Source organism: Cupressus sempervirens, chromosome 2 (assembly GCF_028749045.1).
Source record: "Cupressus sempervirens isolate cs-2001-9-10 chromosome 2, ASM2874904v1, whole genome shotgun sequence".
Lineage (NCBI taxonomy): Eukaryota > Viridiplantae > Streptophyta > Pinopsida > Cupressales > Cupressaceae > Cupressus > Cupressus sempervirens.
Window position 1 is genome coordinate 487,808,490 of NC_143119.1, and position 14,006 is coordinate 487,822,495.

Consider the following 14,006-nt stretch of genomic DNA (forward strand, 5'->3'; position numbering starts at 1 on the left):
TTGAGTCCATAGGATTTTACCCTAAGTGTTATGATTGCTAGAGAGTAAAAACAAGAGCTTTTGACTTGATACAACTCACAACTTAATTTACAGATTTTAGATCTTAGTTTAGCTCACAACATTGCCTGGCTTTTGGTCTTTATAGCTCTAACAACTTATCCTCCTTTCAAGCTTTGTCTCCTTGAGTCTTCATGTTTGATAAACCAATGCAATCTCCTATATGGCCACTTATCAAAGCAGAGTCTCTATGCTCTGTTCTTCCTTCTCTTGATGTCTTCTCCTTAACACCCTTCAAACACTTCACAATTTGGCAACCTAGAAACTATAGCTTCTTTCCTTGTGACTCCTTAAATAGAAGTCTATAATACTTTTCCTTCCCAAAACTTCCCACTTTTAATTTTAGTTTGAATGGATTAGGTAGGATTCATTGAATCTAACCCATATCTTGTTCCTTCTAGAAACATCATGAAGAATCCTCCTGAATTCACCCAAAAATGGTTTACCTAAAATTTTATGCCTCTAGATCATCATCCTTATCCTCCATCTAGTTCACAAAATTCAAGGTAACAAACTTGTCATCTTAGATATACAAAATATTTGACTTTTCAAATAATGTAGCAGCTTGACACTATTGAAATTATGGTGTTTGACACATATTGTGTTACTCAGTTACAACTATGTTTTACTAATGCTCGACACCTAATATGGATTCACTTAGCATCAAATAAATTTTCTAATACACGACTCTTATTACTTTTCTTAGCTCCTATATCACTCAGCACACACTGGATTTTTTATTTGCTCAACACTAATTAAAAAATTGCTTGGCATGAACTAGCTTTCTCAGCACTTAGTATGAACTTAGTTAAGCTTGGTAGAAAACCTTGTTATAACTTATACTTCTAAAGTTTCTTAGTGTAGCCAACATATATACCTTTAGGTATACTATCAATTCATCATTTTATCATTGTCTTAACTAATCCTTGTACTTCATTACAAAACCATGACTCAACCTTTCCCTTAGGTGTTTTTGTTACATCTTGTTGATTAAATTCTCTTCATCAATCAACTAAGTGATAGAACTTTGATCTTATAAGCAATTTACATTCCAACAAATAGTAGGTTTGACATTATTAACAAAATAATGATTGAAAACATTCTTTATCAACAATCTCCCTCTTTGCAAATAATCTTTCTGGTTCAATAATGATCATTTCAATCAAATTTCAACAATGTCCCTCTTCGGCACTAATGACAAACTAAATTGATCAACTAAGTTCAAACAATACGTCAAATGCCAAAAAGAAAATGTGTTACCAACAGTTTTCACATCTCCCTCTCTAGTCTACTATCCTAATTTCTTTATTTCTTTGCTTCTTCTTTTGCTTCTCCCTCTTAGCTACTATTTCCTTTCTCTTTCCTTTCTACTATTTCTTCTCCTTTTGATCAATTCTTGTATGACTCCCTCTATTCTATAGCTTACCACTTTGATCAATTCTTCTCTTCTTAATTACTATTTCTCCCTCTTACACTTTGTTTGTTGAAATGCACCATTTCTCCTTTTGTACATTATTTCTTCCTTAGTTTCTACTATTCTGGTATCAGCTACTTGTTCCTCTATCCATTTGATTCTATAGATTTGATCAATTTTTCTATTTCTCCCTCTTTGACAACAATTACAAAGATACATTATTTTAGCATCTTACCACGCAAGTGTAACATTTTTTGGAACTTCAATTTTTTCCCTTTGTCACCTTGCTTGTGATTTATTTGGAATTTTAGTACTTTGATTACTTCAAGAAAATTCCCAAAGTAAGTATCCTCTGCATCAATTTATAATATTTTAACAATCAACTTCATTTGATGTAGGGAATTCTTGTTATTGCTCAAATAGCCTTGGATAGGGGCATCACCCCTAACTTACCTTCAAGGTACTCAAATGCATCTTTAGGTAGTGCTTTTGTGAAGATGTCAGCAATTTGTTCCTTTGAGCTAACATATTCCACCAATTCTCTTACATAGTGATACTTAATTGAAATATGCTTTTTTTTAGCATGCATCATAGGATTTTTTTATATGTTGATGGCACTTGTGTTATCACAATTGAGTATCATAGGTTCAATCATCTCTTCCTTCATACCTTGCAACAAATGTTTGATCCATACAATATTGGTGCAGTTGATAGCAGTAGCAACATACTTAGCTTCTACTATGGACTGCAAAGTACAACTTTTTTTTTTACTAGCCCAAGTGACGAATCTTTTACCTAAGAAAAGTGCTCCTCCACTGGTGCTTTTTCTATCATCAATATTACCTCCCTAGTCTGCATCAGTATAGGCTCTCAACTCAAACTTTTTGCTCCTCTTATAGTATAAACCAAAGTCTTTTGTTCCTTTTAGGTACCTCAGAATTCTCTTTACTACCATAAGATGATTTTCTCTTGGACTGGTAGAAAATCTAGCCACTATTCCAATAGCTAATGCAATGTTTAGTCTACTATGCACAACATATTACAAATTTTCAATCATTGATCCATACATTGTCTAATTTATCTTAGCTGATTCATCATTTTTGGATAACTTATAGCCTATTACCATTGGTGTACTCATTGGTTTTGAATCTTCTAGGCCAAATGTCTTGAGTATCTCCTAGATGTATTTTAATTGGGTCATAAATATGCCATGCTTCAGTTGATGTACTTGCAATCCAACAAAGAATTTGATTTCTCCAAACCTCGACATCTCAAACTCATGTCTTATTTGATTAAAAAAATCTTTGCACAAGGCATGTATTCCTCCAAATATTATATCATCAACAAAGATTTTAGATATCTGAATATCTTTACTTTTTTCTACCTTGATATACAAGTTGCTATTGTCATCTATTCTCTCTAATCCTATCTTCACAAGATATTTTTGCAGTCTTTCATACCATGCTCTAGGTGCTTGCTTCAAGCCATAGAGTGCTTTATGCAGTTTACAAACCATATCCTTGTTGTTGTCATCAACAAATCCCTCTAGTTTTTCTATGTAGACTTCCTCTTCTTGTATGCCATTCAAAAATGAAGAATTTACATCCATTTGGTAGACTTTGAAACCTTTGTAAGTAGCATATTGATGCAGAAGCATCCAAAGGTATAAGGGAAATCATATGTCACCCAAAAAAATGTACTTAGTCTTAGTTTTTGTTTCATGTGTTTCATGTGGTTCCAACTCTCACAATTCCACTATTAGTGTTCTAGGTTAGAGTTTTTAATCACCTTGGGATACGTGTAAATACTAAAAAAATAGGAGTGTGTAATTGAGCCATCATTTTGGTGAACTAGAAGGTGAAAATTGGTTGGATGATTGTAACTATAATTTTGAGCATTCTAGAAAAAGAATCAGGTTGAAAGACCCCACAGTTTGAAAGTTATCATAGTTTTTTAGTTTCTAGGGACCTCTTAAGAATGCTTCAAAGTCAGGTTAGGGGCATTAAATGACCTCAAATAGGGCCAAAAATGAGGGATGAGAAAAGCTGGTCCACAGGGCTATAGAGAAATTTGAGAGCTTTCCAAAAATGTAAATGGTTCGTCAATCGAAGCTACGTTTCAAAAGTTATGCCTCCCGAAAGTTTGGTTACCATTTTTGGATTCTTCTGGTTTTGTGCTGACTTCTAATGCAACTTCTACAGCCTTCTATTTGGTTGGTGGATGCCAAATAACACTTTCTAGAATTTATTCCTAATCCTTAACCCTCTAGGGTCTATTTAAGAACATTTTTGGCATTGTAAAAGGCGGTTCAGAGTGGAGTTTGAGAGAAGGTACTAGGAGAAGAAATTATCTCCAAATTTTTGCTATTGTAAGCCCATAGGGCATGTTTTGAAGTCAATTTTCTCTATACTAAATGTATTAGCATATTTAAATAGTTAATACAATTTTCCCTTTCCCGTTGTGTCCATTATGTGCTTGGGTCATGTCCCCATCAAGTGGTATCAAAGTTGGTTTTCCTGAGTGTGTAGACAAAGTGCTGATTGTGAGGCAGTTTGTACCAAGATTGTGTGGTTGTGGGTTTGAGTTAAGAAGATGCCTCCATGAAGAGAGCGTGGTGAAAGGGTTAGAGCTATTAATCCTAAGGAGGTTAGAGCCCTCCAGAGGTAGGTACAAGCATTGAAGGAGGAGCTTCATAGAGGAACAAATGTTGCTGCAGGTGACAAAAGTGAGGATGACAGTGAAGAAGAAGAAATTGGACTAGAAGGGGAATTTGACAGGGAAGTTCTAAATCAGGTAGAGGAAAGGCTTTTTAGGGCCATTACTAAGTTTTGGAAAAGACCTAAAATTGATGTGGGTGTATTTTCAGGAAATCTGAAACCAGATGAGTTGATCGACTAGATTAATGAACTAGAAGAATACTTTGAGTATGAGGATATCAAAGACCCAGATAGGGTTAAGTTTGCAAAGGCCAAACTGAAAGGGCATGCCAAAATTTGGTGGCAAGAGGTTCAATTGGAAAGAAATAGAAGAGGAAAGGATAAGATCACAAGGTGGGATTGCATGGTGGAAAAAATAAAGAAGCAGTTCATTCCTTTGGACTACGAGCTTGATTTGTTTAAGAAGATGCATGGGTTAAAGCAAGCAGAAAAATAAGTCCAAGAATATATAGAGGAGTTTTATCAACTTTTGATTAGAGTGAGGCATACAAAAGAAAATAAGGATAAGGTTTCTCATTATATCAGTGGGTTGCGACCAAGCATCCAAGAGGAATTAAGTCTGGTAAGAATGACTAGTGTTGAAGAGGCATACCAATTTGCCCTACAAGTTGAAGAGAAGCTAAATAAAAGGTTTGAAGGGAGACAAAGAGGGAGTGGTCAAGGAGGAAGGGGTAGTGGTAGGTCATCTAGAGGCCAAAATGAAACCCAAAAGAAAAATAAAGATGTGGGTACTAGCAAGAACCAGAGGAATGAAGGTTTCAACCACTCCTATGATCAAGACTTTGGAAATTAGAGAGGAAGAGGTAGAGGATGTGGACAAGGAAGAGGAGGCTTCTATGGTACCTATTTCCATTGCAATGAAGAAGGTCATTGCACCTTTGAATTTCCTCAATGACAAAGAGTGATAGATAGAAGAGCTGAGGGTCAAGCTATGCTTGCTCATGTGGATGAGGATGCACAATCATCAAATTCATAGGATGCAGAAAGAAGAGAGACTTTAGTAAATGAAAGGGTCCTACTAAGTGGTGAGATTGAACCTGGACAAAGGAGGATTTTATTTCATACTAGATGCAAGTGTGAGGATAAATGTTGTGATGTAATCATTGATGGTGGTAACACTGATAACTTGGTATTAGAGGAGATTCTCTCTAAGCTGAAGCTCAAGAGGGAGAAACACCCAACGCCCTATCGGATTGCTTGGGTGAAAGATGATCATTAGGTCCTGGTAAGTGAACAATGTTTAGTGAAGTTCAAAATTTGGAGTTACCATGATGAAGTTCTCTGTGATGTTATTCCAATGGATGTTTGCCATTTATTGTAGGGTAGACCATGATAGTTTGATAGGCATGTAGTACATGATGGTCATGCAAACACATACTCTCTAATAAAGGATGGAGTTCACCACAAACTGAAGCCCATGAAAAAGGAAGGTGAAAAAGTATGTAGCAGTGCCAGGATTTGTCTTGTTGATGGAAGGAAGTTTTTAGATGGCATGAAACATCATCGTATGTGCTATGCTTTGATTCCTAGGAAAGATAAAGAAGGTAGTAGTGAAATACCACTTGAAGTTTTAGATTTACTATGTGAGTTTGCAAATATAATCTCTGATAATGTTCTAGAAGGATTGCCTCTAGTAAGGCAAATTAGTCATTAGATAGATTTAATCCCAAGAGCTAGTTTTCCTAACAAGGCTACTCACAGGATGAATCCTATTGAAACTGAGGAGCTAAATAGACAAGTGCACGAGCTATTAAGAAAGGTTTTGATTCGAGAGAGCCTAAGTCCATGTGCAGTACTTGTAGTACTGGTACCAAAGAAGGATGGAGAGTGGAGAATGTGTATAGATTCTTGAGCTATAGATAGGATAACCATCAAGTATCAGTTTCCTTTGCCAAGAATGGATGATCTTATGGATTGTTTAAGTGGAGCTTAGTACTTCACAAAGATAGATCTCATAAGTGGCTATCACTAGATAAAAATTTGAGAAGGAGATGAGTGGAAAAAAAACTTCAAAACCAAGGAGGGTCTTTATGAGTGGTTAGTCATGCCCTTTGGATTGACAAACACCCCAAGCACATTCATGCAGCTTATGAATGAGGTACTTCAGAAATTCTTGAGAAAATTTTTTATTGTCTATTTGGATGATATTTTAATTTTCAGCAAGACTTTGGAAGAATATTTATTGCATATTTGTAGTGTCCTTGAAAGGTTAAGGGAAGAGAAACTATTAATTAATTTGAAGAAGTGTATCTTTGCAAAAAGGGAGTTAGTCTACTTGGGGTTTGTTATATCACCTGAAGGTCTCAAAATGGATCTAGAGAAGGTAAAAGCCATCTTTGAATGGCCTACTCCAAGGTTTGCTACTAAGGTAAGATCATTTCATGGTCTGGTTAGTTTTTACAAGAAGTTCAATAAGAATTTTAGTGCCATATGTGCACCCCTGATTGACACAATAAGAGGGGATAGAAAAGAGTTCAAATGGACTATGGCAGCTGTGAGAAGGTGATAGAACAACCTGTGTTGGCACTTCCAAATTTTAGAAAGGTGTGCTAGGTGGATTGTGATGCTAATGGCAGCACTATGGGGGCTGTATTAAGCCAAGAAGGTAAGCCTATTGCATATTTTAGTGAAAAATTGAATGATGTGAAAAAGAAGTATTCTGTTTATGATCAAGAGTTCTATGCAATAGTTCAAGCTTTAAAGAAATGGAGGCATTATTTATTGCCAAAGGAATTTTTTTTGTATACTGATCACCAGGCATTACAGTACCTAAATAGCCAAGGTAAATTGAATCAGAGGCATATGAAGTGGGTAGAGTTCTTACAGAGCTATACATTTGTGTTGAAGCATAGAAGTGGAAAATCTAATAGGGTTGCAGATGCACTAAGTAGGAGACAGTTGTTGCTTACAGTAATGTAGGTTGAAGTAGTTGGGTTTGATGAACTCAAGAATTTGTACCCTGAGGATCCTGATTTTGCTGAAGCATGGAAAGCTTGTAAAGAGCCTGTTGCTGTAGACAGAACTAAGTGGTTAGACTATCTGATTCAGGATGGTATGTTATTCAAGGGTAGTCAATTATGCATTCCAAGGAGTTCCATGAGAGAAAATTTGATTAAGAAGAAACACAGTGGAGGGATGGCAAGACATTTTGGTCGAGATAAGACCATTGCCATTTTTAGAGAACATTATTTTTGGCCTTAGATTTCACAAGATGTGAAGAAGTTTGTACAGAGTTGTCAGATTTGTCAAGTTGCCAAGGGATTTAGTCACAATACTGGACTATATCAGCCATTTCCTATTCCATCAAAGCCATGGGAGGACATAAGTATGGATTTTGTTCTTGGATTGCTGAGGACACAAAGGGGTAATGAATTAGTATTTGTGGTGGTTGATAGGTTCTCCAAAATGGCACATTTCATTCCATGCCATAAAACTCATGATGCTATCCATATTGTAGACTTATTTTTTAGAGAGGTGGTGAGACTACATGGTCTCTCAAGGAGTATAGTTTCTAATAGAGATACTAAATTTGTGGGGTATTTCTAGAGAACATTATGGAAGAAGTTGAGAAAAAACTTGAAATCTAGTTCCACACATCACTCGTAGACTGATGGCCAAATAAAAGTGGTAAATAGAAGCCTGGAAAATTTGCTAAGATGTTTAGTTGTGGATAAGCCCAAGGGGTGGGATTTGATTCTACCATAAGAGGAGTTTTCTTACAATAACTCTATAAATAGGAGTACTGGTAGATCACCATTCCAAATTGTATATGGAAGTAGCCCAAGGATTGCACTAGAATTGAGGAAGATAGAGCAAGGGGAGAGGACAAGTGCTGAAGCTAGAGAATTTGCTAAACATATCAAGTGTCTACATGGGGAGGTTCAGGCATAGATTACCAAGATGAATCAAGAGTATAAAGCTAGGGCTGATCAAAGGAGAAGACATAAGGAATTCCAAGTAGGGGATCTAGTAATGGTACACTTACAAAAAGAAAGATTTTGAGCCAGTACTTACAACAAGTTAAAACTGAAAAAATTTGGCCCCTAAAAAATTCTAAAGAAGCATGACTCAGGAAATGCATATGAGGTGGAGTTGCCAGATGGTATTCACATTTCTCCTATTTTCAACATTGCAAACTTAACAAAGTATCATGATGATGGTGCAGATGAGGAGCTGATGTTATAGCCATGCCCAATTTCTGCTTCTAAGAAGGAGGAGATAGAAGACATTCTAGATCATCGCGTGGGTAGGAGTACTAGAAATAAGTAGTATGAAGAGTATCTGGTCAAGTGGAAAGGACAGTCAATAGAGGACTCAACTTAGATATCGGCAGCTGAGGTTTCCCATTTGGGATTTCCTCTACCATTCATAAAGTGACAAGGTCGCTTTTCAATCTACCTTGGGTGTCTGATGTAGGAGCATCTAGAGGTATAAGGGAAATCCTGTGTCACCCAAAAAAATGTACTTAGACTTAGTTTCTATTTCATGTGTTTTCATTTCTAGATACCCATTTGGGTCAAATAAAAGTTCCAACTCTCATAGTTCCACTATTAGTGTTTTGGGTTAGAGTTTTTAATCACCTGGGGATACATGTCAATGCTAGAAAAATAGGAGTATGTAATTGAGCCATCATTTTGGTGAACTATAAGGTGTAAATTGGTTGGATGATTGTAATTTTAATTTAGAGCATTCCAGAAAAAGAATCGGGTCAAAAGACCCCACAGTTTGAAAGTTATCATAGTTTTTCAGTTTCTAGAGACCTCCTAAGAATGCGTCAAAGTCAGGTTAGGGGCATCAAATGACATTTGGTTTCATGTTAATTGAAGTTTCTACAACTTGGCAAGATCATATTCACAATTTTTCATGAAAATCTTCCATGTCTGGTTGATTGCCATACATGGTACATTGTTTAATCTACTTGATTATTAGAATTTATGAGAAATCACTCTCATTGTAAATTCAATCAAAGGACTAGTGATGTTTGAGATGGACATACCTCATCCATTCCACTCAGCCTATATGTTCACTTCAATTTCTTCATGAATTAGACATTGCATAGTCTTCTTCCTATCTAACATGGGATACCCTATACCCTTGTGAATCATCCTCTTGGTTATCTCAACTAGTCTTTTATCTTGCCATACTTTCATGTTATGAACCTTTCTTAGCACTACCTTGATCCATTTGATCTTGAAATTCCTTGGAAAGTCTAGCTCATGAGTTAACCCTTTCCTCTATAATATTTTGAGTTTGTCCTTTAAAATTCCTTTATCACAGAATTTTTCATATGCCTTTCAAATCTCATAGTCACCAAATTTTGCAACTCACATGTAATAATTTCATACATCATGATTACCTTAGGTGGTATCAAGGATAACACACTCATTGAATTACCTTTCATTGCAATCTTAGGAATAAAATGAAATTTTGGTGGAGAACAAGCATCACTTCTCACCAATTGAATGTTACTCATCTCTACTCCATGGCTCTTTCCTATAGATAATGAAGCTTCCATTTTTCTCTATTAGCGTTTGACACTTCTTTTCTCTGGATAACTTAGTGTAACTTAAATCTTTTTTTGATTAAACTTCTATTCCAAATTTTATCTTAATCACCTTAAGATCTATTTTTAAAATTGCTCAAATTTCTTAGTGCTCTCATATTCTATATGCTAGGTGTAAAACAATTTCTTTGAATCTCAATATATACTTCCTTTGTCTCATATTAGGGTCTCCATTAATATTGTGTACTATGATAAGTGGAAACTACCTATCTTAGTTGATATTCTCTTTTGAACTAGGTCTTTACTATACAGCTCAGTCTATTTCATCTAACTCGGCTTATACACTAGTCTGGTATATGAAGTGCCCAGTTTGTATTACAATGCTTGGTCAATATAGATAATTTTACTGTTGTTTGACACTAACTATGTAAATTATATTTTGGCATGAGTGTTTTTATAGATTTATTCTTATACATCTTTACTTATGCAAATATGAACTTTAACACATTTTATGTTTGGAATTGATGTAAGATATACCATTAAGCATTTAGTTCCTTATATACCTTTTTTGATTAGTTTGAGATGATATGATCATTGCCTCCATTGGATTGGGTGATCTCAACTATATTTGTTCCACTATTTTCATCTCCTACCTTTTTCTTCTAGGTTTGTTTCATCTCCTTTATTTGATCAATGTCCACTTTTTCTTTATCCTTGATGTGATCATGATTTGGTGTAAGCACTTGAGTTCTATAGTTTTTTCTTGAATGTCCAAAATTGTAACATTTGGAACATACATTATTAGGTGCATAAATCTGCCTTTTGTTAGGCCAATAGGGCCTTGTCTATGATTTGCATTCATATGATTTATGTCCATACTTTTGATAATTTTAACAATAGCCTTCAAATATAGGTGTAGAAGGTATGTTTTTCATCCTTGATATACATTCAAGTATTTGATGTCCTTTCTTGTTGCAGTAAAAAAAAACCAAAAAACTTAGGTTTAGTGTTTTGCATACCATTTTTTCTTCTATAGATGTTTGTAGTGTGACCAAGTTTTCCACAATGATAACATGTTGGCTTTCCCTTTGTCTTTTAATTTCCCATTTCTCCACTCTTGGATGATTCTTCTTTCTCATAGATGAATGTTGTCTAGTATGACCCAAACCAAAGGTGTTGTCATATGATCTCATTAATTCTTCAATGTATTTGATTACTTTATTAGGCTTATTTTATTTTTCCACAAATTCTTGCACATTAGATGACCTTTCTTGCAGTCTAATTTCCATTTACCTTTTTTCTTCCTTAGTGAAAAACTTATCTTATTCTACTTTCTTCTTTTGTTTGGTCACTTCACATAACCTTATTGACTGGATCTCATTTTCCCTTTTTAGTCCTCTAACTTCTTCATTTAGGATACTATTATTTTCTAGTAGATTTGAAATAGATACATCACTCTTACTTGAATTTTTTGTTTGAAATAGTCCTTGTATATCAACTTCTTCATAATTCAACTCATTTAACTATATGATCATCTCCTTTCTCCTTTTTAGTGATTTCCTTAGTTCCTTCCTTGCTAACTCAAGTTGCTACAGTATAAGCTAGATGCCAATCACTTGATTGTCAATAAATTACCCCAATTTGTAAGCCTCCATTCCATGATCTAAACTCACAAGCTATTAGAATTTTTCAAGAGAACCTTCAATCTAATACCAATTGTTGGAAGTCTTAATAGGGAAAATGCAATACTGAAAGGGAGGAAATCAGGATCCATAACACTTAAACCTTTTCAAATTTTAAAAAAACTTTAGTGCATTCACCATATTTACCATCTCATATCCAATGCATGCATAACATAACTAGAAAAATCAAAATTTAGATGTAATATATAAATGACATGCATGAAATGTAAGAACATAACATGTAGATTTGGTTACCTAGAAACCCTCCAAGGTGAAGATAAAATTGGGGTGGGGATGACACCTATAAATCTTTACTACTACAATAAGAAATTTAACTTGTTAGAGTAACAATGTTGATCACTTATAATGATCTACCCTATGAGGGCTCTTACCTATTAAAGTTTGTTAAGACTATTAGGTCTTACCTCATAAGAGGATTTTAAACTTTCAAAAAAGTAAGGAATCAGTTAAGAGGTTTAAAAAGATCTATTGAGACTAATCTATTAATAGATTATCCCTAACTCAATTTGTTAAACTTGGTTTAGTACGTGATCCTTGATCTATTTTGAAAAGATGGCTTTGGATATCCTCTCTTTAATTTGATATTATCTTTAATATAATATAGCTTTATTTTCCTTCACTTCTTGATAAGGTTGATTCCTCTATTATGAAATAGTAAAACTCTTTTGCCTCCTCTACAAAATTTACACTATCACACTTGATCTTCTCTCTGATCTTACAAATATATTTCTCGCTCCTTGTCACCATCATATTCAAATAGGATTTTAATTTTCTCCATTCAAATATTTCTTAAAGATTTTTCTAGATGCTTCCTTATTTTACCTCTTCATCTAGAGACTTCTCTATTTGAATGTCAATTTTGTATTACTCAACACTTACTATCTCTAATACTTAACTTTTATTGTATACGTTGATGATGTTTGGTCTCTATTGTTCTTGTCATCTTCTATGTAACTCAACATCAGTGTGTTCAAAATTCTCAACAATTATTAGGCTCAACTTATACTTAAAATACTTAGTGACCAATGACTTTCTCAACTCTTATAGATCTTGGCATGTACATATTTATTTACAAGTCTTTATATAACTTGGCCTATATAGAGTACCTCGGTCATAGTGATGACTATTTGACTCTACCTAGTATATGACTAAGTATTTAACACTAATTGAAAAAAAAAAAGTTAGAGATACACACAATAAGAGAAATATTGCATCATAGAAATACATTTTATTTCTATCACTTGGATAAGGGTTTTCCCAGTGAAGAATTATTACTTGTGGAAGCTTGCTAACTATTATGTTAGGTTCATTTCAATGTCATGAGTATTCATGAAGTTATTACACATTTTTAATGTAAATTTTTTTTACAAAAAATATAGGCTTAGTTTGAAAGGCCTTGGATGACCTTCGGATCTCAGTCAGTTGGAGCTTGGACAAATTAGGAACTATAGATTAGAAGCTAAGGATTCTAAATTGGGGTTGTAATAGCCAATTTTCTCAATGGATCACAAGTTATGGCCTTTCAAATTTGGGCCACCCAAAAATATAATTCATAATCTTTTTCCAAATCTATATTTAATTTTGGGGTTTTTTTGGCCTCAAGGGTTAGGGTTTGTTGTCTAGAACCTTCTCGGGTAGTGTAAAATTTCCTATATAATGAAGGCATCTAGGTTGTCTAGGATAATTCTAGGCTATAGTTCCCAACTTTGTCTTGTAGATTATTGTAAAGAAGGCACCCATTTAGATTTGCATATTATATTTCAATTTTTAAAAAAAAATTCCACATTTATAGAGATAATAAAATGCTCATACTTTATTCTTGAAAATTGCTGTTGTTTTTGCATTTTTGTTATATGTCTATGGTATTAAGGGGAGCACCTTTCATCAGAATCACTATTATAGAGGTTAAGAAATATTCTTTGGAGGAACTTGATAAATTAATAAAATAAAATAAGACCTTCAAAATGAGATGGGAACTATAGTTCTTAGGTTGTTAAATGTTGGATATAATTATCTAATTGTGTGTTGTCTTTGATGTTACACAAATGTCATACAAGTCATTTGTTAGCACTTATCAAGCTCTATTGGTTTGCAAGAAGATTTAAAGTCTCTATAGAGTGTTCTCAAACTTTACCTTGTGTAGATAGTTGTTACCAAGATTTCAAGGTTAGCAAAGGAAATTCAATGTCTACTGAGCTCACTCGGTCATCAAAGGAAAATGTGGTAGAAAATAGTCCTTATCAAGCTCTCATGGTTAGCGAAGGAAATTCAGTTCTTACCAAGTTCACTGAATAGCCAAAGGATTTCATAGAATTTTTAGTGTTAACTAAGTTGAGATGGTTAACTTAGAAAATTATTTTTGAAGTAGTGTTTACTGAGCAGGGTCGGCCAGTAAAGAAATTTGTTAATTTATGATTAAATGCTTAATTGTTTTAAGTATTATTTCCATATGACTATGGTAATGGTTATAGGTGATTATGACTTGTAATTGAGCCAATTTGATAATTTGAATGGTATATATGAGAGGTCAAGTTGCAAATTTTAAGTGTGATGGATTTGATGTGATATGAATGTGAAGGTGGATTGATTATTGTGAGAGTAAATTCTGAAGG